Below are 12,502 nucleotides of genomic sequence, written 5' to 3' on the forward strand. Positions count from 1 at the left end.
TTGGGGGATTTTCTGGCTGCCAAAACCAGCTCCCCCAGTGCTCTTCTTCAGTCTCCTTCCGATTTTTCAGGTGCTTTCTTACAGACCGAAGCCACAGGAATTGTTGACTCAGGCAATAAGGGGGAAAGGTTAGTGTTGACTGTCTAACCCACTGTGACTGTCTCCACACTGTGGCTTTCTGTCAACCCCTTGCTTTACAATTGACTTAGCCAACAACCACTTTCCCAACATCAGAACTGAAATCAGTCAAACCATAACCTTGGTTTTGCTATTTATAATACTTGGTGTTCCTGGCTTTAGAACTAAAATAGACCTGAGTAGATTTTGTTAAAGTGTATATTTCCTTTCTAAAGAAAGGTGTGGTTCTCTGGCTTCCCCTATTGAGGCTGCGTGTTCAGGATCCAGCTCATGTGGAGTTGACAGTTGATTAGGATTCATCATTCCTCCCCTCACTGCTGACTGCTGGGAACAGCCGCTGGTGTTTCCCCCTCTGGCTTGACATGGCATGTTTGGGAACCTTCACATCAGGCTCTCATCAAAGAAGAATTAGGAAATATTTCTTCTAGCCTTGCCAAGAATTGAGGATGGCATAGATGACGTGTTACACTGTATCAAATAACAGTTTTAGGAGGCTTCTTATAAGTTTACTGAGAAGTTGATGGAGTTGGTTTTTACTAAGTCAGCCTGTGCTAGAGATATTGAAACATATCAATGCTGAGCATGGTGGCAGACACCAGTAATCCCAGCTACTTGGGAGACTGAGGCAGGAGCTGGAGGCCAGCTTGGGCAGCTTGATGAGACCATCTCTCAAAATAAAACAAAGAGAGCTGGGAACCCTAGGTTCAGTCCCCAGTATGGTAGCAAAAAACTCCAAAACAAACACAACTAACCTAAACTCAACATAACTAAGCATTTATTCTTAATCGTTAACTGTGAAACTAAGTCTTGTGGTAAATGAATATAGTGACAAAAGTCTGTCCCCACCTTCATCCTTTAGCTCACTTCCTCAAAGGCAGCTCATTCTACCAGTTTTTTGTGTGTCTTTTCAAAGATAACTGTGCAAACCCAAGTAGGAGTGCAGGCGAATTTACTGCTGCAACTATTCCCTGAACCATAAATGTGTCTCTTACGTCCCTCTCATATCATCTCATATCCTCACATACCAGCACGTTGCTTCGCATCCATGTAGAAGTGCCTGATTTTCTTTGATCATATGTCGGTGCCACCATTTGTTCTAATATCTTCTTAGCAGATGGCACTCAGACTGCTTCCAGGCTTTGTCCTCTTGTAGAGGGACCAGCCATAACTGCTTTGTTCAGGTATAAACCATTGTGCTCATTAGCATGTCTGAAGACCTAGAGTGAGACATATTTCTTTTTCTTTTTCTTCCCCCACCTAGAATCGGGGATCAAATGTAGCCCACACATGCTTGGCAAGTGCTCTAGCACTGAACTGCACCCCAGCCTCACAGCCTGAGCCTTTTGAAAGAAACACAGATAGCTCCAGATCCTGGGAACAGCCTGCCGACATTTCCCTCTGCAGTCTTAGTGTCTCCCATGGCTTCTGTAATTGCCTGTAATGCCTGACTTGATGCCTGACACACAGGGGCCTTCCATTACTGACTGAGAGCACAATGAACTCCATGAGACCTACCAACATCTACCTATGCTTTACCTACCACACTCCAGGCCTCACCTCTGTGCCCTCAACATTCCAGCACCTCAGCTTTAACTCCTCTCTGTTTTGGCAACACCTTGAAACACTGAGCTCCTATCCTGTAGGTACACACACTCCTGCCATTCTCTTCATTTGGAATTGCCAGCCAAGCTTGAAACTGCTGTGACCTCCAGCTCTTTCACTCCTGTGCTCCCAGCATTTACTCACCAGGTGTTGATTCTCCCTTTTCAGCCTATCTAATCAGCAGACTTTAACTCAACACCTACCCAGTACCTGGCTTTGAGCCAGGGCTGGAATGAGAGCAGAGGCACAGGAGTGTGTGGGGTCTGGCCCTGGCGTCTTGGAAGGGTCAAGCACACTGCTATTTTATGATCTGTCCTGTGTCCCGCTACCAGAAACCCTCTGCAGTAAGACTGCTTTGACCCCACCTTTCCTGTTCAAAAACCACTAGTATCTCCTTCACCGTTGCTCCAACCTCTGCCCTCTTGTACCTGTCATTTGGAGTATCTAGATTGCACCTACCTTTCTCCAACTTGATCTGATTCCTAGGACTTCCCTTCTTAGATCCTTTGCTCTCTCCCAGAGGCCTTCAAATTTTTTTGCAGTGACAAAACGCTAAACCCATTGCACCTGTCATGGTACCCACTGAAGTCATGATTTTTTGTGGACATGCAACAGAAAGTGCTGCTGTTTATTACCTGAAGCTAAAAAGAAAGCCTATCATAGGAAGGCTTCTGGGGCAGCTCACAGGATGCAAGAGGTTGCTGAAAAGCCTAGATCAGGACCTTTAGCCTACCAGATCCAGGGACCAAACAACTCTGGGTACCACAGCCTTCCCTCAGTGGCTGATTTTGTCCCAGCAAGGCTGAGAGTCTGTCTATTCCAGGTTCAAACTCTTTTTTTTTGTTTGTTTGTCAGCACTAGGGATTGAATTCACGACCACAAGCTTGCAAGGCAGGCGCTTGTGCCATTGAGCTAAATCCCCAGCCCCCAGGTTCAAATTCTTAGACAGGATTCTAGCTTGATGGTATCTAACTGTGGAAAAGTACTTGGTCTCAAGGGCTCAGTCCTATGTGGGGGGTCTGTTCTCTAGAATGGAAGTCCTTTGGAAGCCTGGCAACCAACCTGGTCAGTGTCAGTACACTTACCTGTTTCTGGAGCCTAGTTTCTTTATCTTTGGTAGGTTTTCCTGCTTTTTTTGTTTTGTTTGTTTGTTTGTTTGTTTGTTTTCCTGCAACATTATCACCTATTGAAATGCTGCTTGTCTGTCAGAGTTCTTCCCAGAAGTCACCTTCTTCGGAAAACCCTTTCCAGTATCTCAGGGTTAATGCCACCTACTCTGGCACTTTGATGGATTTGATTTGCTAACATTTTGTTAAAAAGTTTTGCATGTATATTAATGAATGATACTGGTATGGAGTCTTCTGTCTAGTTTTGCTCTCAGCATTTGCTTACTTACAGAATGAACTGGAAAGTATTCTCTCCTCAATTTTCTGAAAATAGATTTTATAGAACTAGCATTATGTCTTTTTAAAATGTTCTTTAAATCAATGAAGCCACCTGGGCTTGGAGTCTGTTTGTTTTTGCAGTATTAGAGATTTAAACACAGGGCCTTACTAAGTGAGTGTTCTACCACTAAGCTACATCTCTAGCCCCTTTTTAAATTTTGCTTTGGGATTGGGTCTTACTAAGTTGCTCAGTCGGCCTATAACTTGCCATCCTCCTGCCTTAACCTCCTCAGCAGTTAGGATTATAGGTGTACACTCTCATGTCCAGCTGAGCAGGTTTTTAATCAGTTTTTCAATAGATAGAAAGCTGTTTAAGGTTTTCTGTTTCTTCTTGAGTGAGGTCTGGTTAATTTGTGTGTGTCAGAGAATTTGTCATTTCATCTAAATTGTTGAATTTCTCATCATAAATTTGTTCATAATACTCCTTTATTATTTTATTGCCTGTAGAATCTGTAGTGATGTCCTCCAGTTCATGATATTGATAATTTGGATCATAGTTTTTTGTTTCTGTTTTTTTCCTGACCAATTTGGCTAGAGGATTATCAATTTTATTGGCATTCTTTTTTTTTTTGGCTTTTTATCGTTTTTATCGGTACCAGGGATCGAACTCACGACTGCCTGCTTTCAAGGCAGGTGCTTATGCCGCTGAGCTAAATCCCCAGCCCTTTATTGGCATTCTTTATCATCTTAAGGTTTTCAGTTTCTTTATTCATTACAGTCTACTGCTTATTTCAGATTTATTTATTTATTTATTTATTGTCTTTTTCCTTTTTATCAATACTGGGGATTGAACTCATGACTGCCTGCTTGCAAGGCAGGCGCTTATGCCACTGAGCCAAATCCACAACCCTTATTTCAGATTTAATTTGCTCTCCTTTGTATAGTTTCTTAAGCTAGAAGCTTGGAATATTGACTAAGTTAGTTCATTTATTTTATTTTTAAATTAATACAGAGTAAGATTAACTTCTTGCATATAATTTTGTGAATTTTAGCACATGTGTATTTATGTGAACATCACCACAATCAGGATGTAATACAGTTTCTTGACCAAAAGTATACCTTCATTCTATTCCTTTTTCAGTTACGTCGACTTTAAACCTGTACAACTTTTTAGCTTTGTTCTTTTATAAGAATTTAATACTGTCAGTGTCTGAGTACTGATTTAGCTGCATGCAGTAAATTTTTATGTATGTAGTTTATTTTCATTCATTTTAAGGTATTTTACAATTAACTTTTTGATTTCTTCTTGTCTATCATCTGTGCAATGTCATGCTGTGTTTCTATTAATTTTTTCTTTTGCTTTTGGATTCTAGTCTCCTACTCCATTTATATTGGGGGTGGGGGTGGGGGTGTGTCTGGTAACTTTTGATTGGTTGACAGTTAGTGTGAATTTTGCGTTGTGGGATGCTGTGTTCTTTTTTCCTTTAAATATTTTTGATCTTATGGTTGTTACTTGGAATTGGTCTGCTTCTTGCTGAGGCTTGCTTAGTCTTAGTAGGACTGGTCCAGACAGCCTCTAGTCTGAGACTAACATGGCCCCCACTGATGAGGCAATGCTTTTCTGAGAGTTTACACACTCCCCTGTGGATAAGACACCTTTGCACACAGCTCCCCCCCCCCCTTGTGCACTCCACCTGCTCCATAACAGTAGCTGTTTTCCTCTCCTTACATGTGTGCAGATACCAGAACTTAGCCCAGAAGGAACCATCTGCACATCTTGGATGCTTTTTCTGAGGAGTCTTTCTCTTCAGGACTCCCACAAATTGCAGCTGCTTGGCTTCCCTGATTCCCAAGTACTGCCTTCTCATCTCAGAGAGATGAGGGCTTTGTTCGGGTTTTTTTCACTGTAATGAGGCCTGGAAACTCTTAGACAATGAGCTGGAGCAATCACTGGACCACCTCCTTTGATTGCCCTTTTTCAGGGTTACTTTATTATGTGACTTCTTTTTGTCTCCAGACTTGGCTAACCATTGATTTATGTATTTGCGCATTTGTTAGATCATTTGAATCTGGAGAGTAAATATAGCCCATCTTGTCTGGAAATCATGGCATCATTTTTTAATTAAAAAATTGAGATATAATCATTACCCAATAATCTGCATATATTAAAGTGAAGAATTTAACACATTTTGATAAATGGAAGCACTTGTGAAACCATCAGCACAGTTAAGACAATGTCCATCATATTCATCACCCTGAAAGTTTCTTCATGTCCCTCCTTCTCACATCTTCTCCCAGGCTACACTGGTGTGCTCCTCTCTGTCACTTTCTAGAACTTTGTATAAACAGAATCATGCAGTATATATTCTTTTTTGTGTGGTTTCTTTCAATCTTCTTGATTGTGTTAGGATTCATCCATGTTGTCATTTGTGGTTCATTTCTTATTATTGGGTAACGTTCCATCATGTGAATGTGCCCAAGTTTGTTTGGAGCTGTTAATGGGCTTTTGGTTATTTGCAAATTATTATTATTATTATTATTATCATTTGTGTGTGTGTGTGTGTGTGTGTGTATGTGTGTACCGGGGATTGAACTCACGACCGTGCACTTACCAGGCAGGCCACTGAGCTAAATCCCCAGCTCTTGGTTATTTGCAAATTTTAACTGTTAATGGGCATTAACAGTTAAAATTGGTTGTTTGTAAATTTTTTAACCATTACAACTAAAACCACTGTGAACGTTTGTGTACAAATCTACATAGACATGTTTCCTTTTCTGTTGGGTAAACACCTAAGAATAGAATGGCTGAGTCATAAAAGAGGTATATATTTGCCTTTTCTTTTCTTTTTTTTTTTTTTTTTTTTTTTTTTTGCTTTTTGAGACAGGGCTACATTGTACAGTTCAGCCTGGCCTTGAACTTGCTTCATAACCCAGACTAGCCTCAAACTCACAGCAATCCTCCTGCCTCAGCTTCTTGAGTACTGAGATTACCGGCATACACTACCATGCCTAGCAAAACTGTCAAACTGTTTTCCAAAGTGTCTGTATAATTTATATGCTGCTACCAATGTACAAGTGTTCTAGTTTTTTTATATCTTCACCACTTCTAAGTATGATGACCTTTTACATTTTTGCCACTCAAAACAGATATCTGGGGTATCTTGTGATTTGCATTTGCATTTTCCTAATAACTAATGATGTTAAATATCTTTTCATGTATTTCATTTGCCATACACTTATTTGGTAAAGAGTCTTTTCAAATCCTTTGGCCATTTTTTATGGGGCTAGCTGTTTTCTTACTGTTGGACTTTGAGAATTCCTTATATAATCCCAGCACAAGTTCTTTATTCTTTTAGTTTTGGGGTTTTTTTGAAACAAGGTCTTTCTCCTAGCTAGGGCCTTAAACTAGCTATGTTGCTCAGGATTGGCCTTGAACTTGGGGTCGTCTGCCTGCCTCAGCCTCCCGAGTAGCATTACAGCATGCACCTCCACACCCAAATAGATACAAGTTCTTTATCAGATGTGGTTTACAAAGATTTTCTTCTGTGACATGTCTTTTCCTTTTCTTTTTTTTTTTTTTTAATCGGTACCAGGAATCGAATTCACGACCACCTGCTTGCAAGGCAGGTTGCTTATGCCGCTGAGCTAAATCCCCAGCCCCTCTTTTCCTTTTCTTAACAGTATTTTTTCATTTCCATGTAGCTGACATTTTTTTTTCATTTTCATGAAATTTCCATGCCATTTTTAAAACCTTTTTTTCTCTGCCCTTTTGAATGACAGGCCTTGTACAATAGAGACCATGACTTTCCTGATGGCCCCCTTAGTGCCCAGCCTTAGTATCTGGCACTTAGTCAGTGCTTGGCCAGAGTTTATGGGTTGGTTGCCTCTCAGCCATGTGGTAGGTCCTCAATGCTACTTTTTCCTGGCAGCCTCTGCTCAGGGCCTTAGCTCCACAGGACACTGATACATACTTTGTCTTTTGGGTGGCTGAATTCCCCATGGGCTTCCTCCTGGAGTATTAAAGTCTGAACTGCATGTGGGTGCTGCAGTGCCACAGTGATATAGCTGGAGACGTCCCTCCCAGGTTACTGCATGGGAAGCCCACTGTTCTTTCTTGGGCCTTTCTTCTTAGAAGATTGAATTTGTATTTGAGGAAATCCAATTCTTCTTCTGCTTCTTGTAATGCCATTCATTTATGAATCCCTTCACCCCACCCACAAATATTTTTGAGGCCCATATTAGACACTGGGCACTGTGGCTGCATTTGGCATGCAGTAGAGTCTGCGTTCTGTTACCAGCAGTAAGCTACTAGCTAGCAAGGAAGATAATTCCATGTGAGAGGAAGTAGAGCTGTGAAAATGGACCCAGAGGAAGCAATGGGGCCAGCTGAAGGCAGAAGGTTCTGCGTGCTCCTGAGTGATTATCAGAGGCAACACAGAGACAAATGTGATGTGCTTTGTGGAAAACAAGGTCAGTGTGGCCCAAGTAACAGAGAGGTGAGAGTGGTAACAGGGACAGCAGCACCAGAGGCAAAAGTTCATCCTGATGAGGACAGGCAGAGCCCAGAGGGACTTAAACTGTATCACAGTGAGAAGCTTTCTTGGCATCCAAGAGGTCATATAATCTATGCAGTTTTTGTCATATAATCTATGCTTGCCTTCTTTTAAATATGACCATCTTTTTTGGTGCCAAAAGACCATGTCAATTAGTTCATGAAGATTTTACTCATGTAGTCATTGGACAAACACATGTGGAGCACAGAGCCCTGTTGTATGTGGGGCAGTTTGCATAGTGTGAGAGCTGCAGACACCAGGCCGATCAAGGCCTTGGCCCAACAAGCATCATCTGGTAGGACAACCCTACCCCCAGGCCTGAAACCTCCCATGAGGAATCAGGGCTGACTTCCTGAAGCCACCAAGGCCACTGGTATGGAGCAGGGGAAGACGCACCCAGAGACTAAAGGAAAACTGGCAGAGGGTGGAGTGAGAGCACCCAAGACACATCTGACAGATGATTGTCTATTCTAGAGGGTGAGTGCGCAGTGCTATCTTCTGAGAGGCAAGAGGGTTAGAGTGTGGAGGATGACACAGGCAGCAACTGTGAACTATGTTTCTGCAAGCTGTGTCAGGCTGCTGAGGACAGATGGATCAGGAAGTGTCCCTTAGAACGGGCTCCTGGTAGGGGAGCCAGAGGTGGAACCGACAAGTCTTTTTGTCAGTCAGCAGTATTTGCTCTGTGCATAGCACTGTTGTAGTCACCGAAACAAGTCTAATTAATCTCTTTCAAATAAAGAAGAAAAGGAATTGTCATGGTGAGAAATGGGAGAAGGAAGCGAATAGGGTAGAGTGAGGAGAAATGACTGGTTATAGGGGTGCAGAGTTACTGGCCAGAATGATTGGGGAAGGCTTCTCTGAGGAAGAAGATCAGAACCAAGACCTGAAAAGTAAAAAGCAAAAGGAGCCTCAGTCTCTGCAAAGACTGGAGACAACCGTGCTTCAGGCAAAAGGAACAGCATGTAAACGTCCCTGGGGCACAAAACTACTTCCATGTTTGAGGAGCAGAAAGCGTGACAAGTGGGCAGGCAACAGATCTTGAAAGGCCATGAAGCCATGAAAGGGAATTTAACTTTTTTTCCCCAAGTCCAGTGGGAAACCTCTTCAGGATTTTTAAGTAGGATAGTGACGTGATCAGATGGTAGTGTTTAAATGAGCTTCTGGCTACTGAATGGAAAAGTACATTATTGGGAGTGGGGAGTGACTTGCAGGAGGAAAACTGGGAGACTTACAAAACTGTTTCAGCAGTCTAGGCAAGAGATAGTGTAGACTGGATTGGAAGTTGGTTACCTAGATGCAGGAAACTGGAAGAGTGTGTCCTGTATTTTGGACCCACAGCCAGCGTGTGTTGATGGATCAGATGCAGGGGTTGAGTAAAGGGATGCGTCAGTGACAATTACTGCCATTTGGTTTGAGCAGCGGAGTGGTGTCGTTGGAGAGACGAGGAGAGGTGCAGGGCTGGGCGACAGTGAGTTCTACCTGATCTCAATGGGAGGAAGCACCAATAGAGGGATCTAGGAGATGCCCAATATCCCAATCCTAATGTTGCATGACAGCTGGAGTCTAGGACCAACAGGCATCGTCCACAGAATGGTTTGGAAAAGAACCTCATAGTTTCAGGTTGGTACGCTCAGGGAAGCTGCCTGGTGGAGTAGCTGCCACTGGTCTGTGCCCTAGTCCTGCCTGTGGGCACGGGCTGCATTTGGTGCGGGATTTGGTGATGGTGGCGGTGGTAGGCTGGTTTTCTGAATAAACAGCAAGCAGTTAGCTGTATTGAACTTCCAGCCTCTCTTTTCCAGATCCTAAACAGGCCCCTGAATGAGATAGTCTCTTTCCAATAGATTTTCCTCATAAGACAATTTTAACATAAAAGCAATGTTAATAAAAACCAAATGTGAGTGCAGGCCTTCCAGTAAATCATAACAGATTAGATGCTGCACAAAAATGAATATCCCACAGTGGAAGGGTTGACTGGTTGGGGGAAGGCAGTTGCCGTGATTCAGTCAAGCCACATAATGAATTCTGGTTCATGTCCGTAATAGAAAATGCAGCTTTTTTTCAATTCCACAGAACCATAGTGCAAGAGTGAGCATGGAGTGGAGGGTGCTTATCGTTCAGCTTTTGTATTCTTGAAGGTTCTCCAGTCCACTCACCACCTTTCTGGCATTTTATTTTCCATTTCCCATTGTTTACTCAAGAGGAATATTGGGCTTCTCATTTTGTTTTGCTTTCGAGTTACTGGAACATGGATGAGAGGTATGGGAAAGGTTGAAAAGTAATAGGATAAAGGGAGGCTTTTGCCATACTGAGAGCTGGCAAAACATCATGTTGGATCTTGGCTGGCAGATAATCAGAACTGGAAGTACATTGGAAATTGGCCCAACATCTGTTTGGCTTTTGGAATGGCTGGGGTTTGTCATCTTCCAGAGCTGGCAAGGCTTGCGTGATTATAGCCAAGTAGACCTTGCATGTTCAAAAGGAATAAAAAATATTTGAACGTTATTTACCTGGTGTTCTCATGCTCTCTTTATTCAGGTTTTCTCACTGGTCCTTTTATGTAGCTTTGGTGTGAGTCTTTTCCACGTCTGTCTGAGCGGGACCTGCTGCTAATGGGGAGGAATCCAGAAATTTGGAATTTGGAGAAGAGATAGAAAAGAGACTTAGTGACTAGTTACTAATAGTGCAGGACCACACCTTTCACTTCTATTGTGGCTTTTTAAAATTAGTTAGGAGTGCTCCCCCAGCCCCTTAGAGAGGGGTTACCTGTGCTGACTCGGATCTGAGGTCCCCTGAGGCCACTGGCAGACAAGAAAGGACCAAAGGAACATGTGGCCCGTGGAAGTCAGCATAGGTTAGAACATTTTGTAGGGCCATGTGAGGTACATTAGGTTTCTTTGGAATTTGTCTGTCATCAGACACTTGAGGGCTGAGCCAAAAAGATAATATATTATCCAGTGTTAGTTTCAGTTCGAGGGAAATGACCAGCAATGAAACTATGAGATTTGCCGCAAAATCTGTCTTTCTGTGACTGGAAACCACAGCACGTGTGTCTGTGTGCGTGTGGCCTCATACATGTGCCATCTTACCTGTCACATGCGTGTCCCTGTCATGCTGTAAAGTAGGCCTTATGCAGGACTTTTGGCATGATTTTGTTTCAGGAAAATAGTTTAAAAACCCAAATCAAGTATTTTCCCATAAATTAAATGCCTTTCTAAGAATGGTGATGATGCTGTAATAAGAAACAAAAGTGAGAATAAGAATTTTGTTCACTTGCCTGTGGTTATACTTATTACTCAATAAGGCCCAACTGCTGATGATTTCGTTATATTTCCTTTCAGCCTCTGCCATGTAGGTATTAGAGGTGCTCTTCTGTACCAAGCTCCTACTTGATTATATTTTCCCCTCCTTTTACTATCTGTCTGATCTTCTGTCCCCCCTGTTTTGTTGTAGGCTAAATTGGATCAAAGTTGGTTAATTCCTTTAAAAACTAATTTAGCAAACATTTGTGGACTTCATGCCAAGACCACTGCTAGATACTATTATACACATAGTTTGGGCAAATAGAGAGGAAAACTAACAAGCAAGAATCGTGCAGCGCAGCAGGGAGGGTGGAAAGCACGGCGGGTGGAAACTGCTCTGCTGTGTGTGTGACCTCAGGCAAACGTCTCTTCTTTGAACCTCTGTTTTTTTATCCGTAAAGTAGAGATCATATTACCTACTTTACAAGAGATCTCAAGGATTAAACTCAATATTATGCATAATGTATACCAGTTCCTCAGTGCTTGTTTAATGCAGGAAACCCCCCGACCCCGTTTCTTTATCTATCCCTCCCTCCTTTCCTCTCTCCTTCCTCCTTCCTTCTCTTTTTTTAGTACTGGGGATTGAACTCAAGGGCTTCACTGTATTCCCAGATCCTTTTTTTGTTTTTTGTTTTAATTTGGAGTGAGAGTCTCACAAAGTCTCTCAGGCTGGGCTTGAACTTGGAATCCTCTTGCCTCAGACTGTCTGAATGCTGTGATTACAGCCGAACACTGTTATATCTGGCTGTGGAGAGAGAGAGAGAGAAAGAGAGAGATTTGGTGCTAGGGATGGAACACAAGGGCTTGTACATGCCAGGCAAGTGCTCTGCCCGTGAACTACATCCCAACCCCAACCTTATCCCACAAGCTTGTTTTGGTAAGAGGATCCTCCCTTCCTCCCTAATGTGCCCCATCTTTACCCAGGGAGATCTAGGGGGTTTTGTTGTTTTATGAGTACTTTGGTAAATGAAGAAGTCCACTTGAAACACACACGTGGTGGTCAAGGGCCACCAGCTGCTTTTGAAGGTGGCTGAACCAGAGGATTTTCTGGAGCTTTTGCATAGCTATAGGGACCTTAAATACTAAGGGCGAGAGTAAAATAATTCAGAGTAACAAAGGAGGTTTTAGAGGCTGTGATGGGAGAAAGAAAGAAACAAGAGAACAAAGGAGGCATCTGGCCTGGAAGAAACTTCAGAGAAAGAACAGAAACATTTGGGATTTTTACAGTTTTACATTGTTGTATGGGATACACATTGCCTTGGTGTCCCTGGGGCTGGTGCTAAGATTACCTCTGGTAATGCAGTATCCTGGTAATACCATGATTGTAAGGGGAGGAGCTCTGGGGGAAGGTCTGAAAGCATGGAATCCGCTGGAGCAGTAGGGGAAACAGAGTCAGCCAGAGCACAACCCAGATCCTCAGTACCAGACGCCTTCCTCCAGGAGTCTGGATACCCAAGCTTTGCCTGTCCCTTTTTGCCACCATCTTAGCTCTTCATTTTGGCCCAGCCTCTTGTTGAGCTGTACT

The 12,502-nt window shown here is 42.8% G+C and overlaps 1 protein-coding gene across 3 annotated transcripts in view; it reads left to right on the forward strand.

Moving 5' to 3' along the window:
- Clec16a (C-type lectin domain containing 16A) overlaps positions 1–12,502 on the forward strand; it is a 216,670-nt gene that overhangs the window by 76,679 nt on the left and 127,489 nt on the right. The gene's annotated exons all lie outside the window — the stretch shown is intronic.

This window comes from Cavia porcellus, unplaced genomic scaffold (genome assembly GCF_034190915.1).
Source record: "Cavia porcellus strain 051 isolate PalLab524CR breed Dunkin Hartley unplaced genomic scaffold, mCavPor4.1 scaffold_16, whole genome shotgun sequence".
Classification (NCBI taxonomy): domain Eukaryota; kingdom Metazoa; phylum Chordata; class Mammalia; order Rodentia; family Caviidae; genus Cavia; species Cavia porcellus.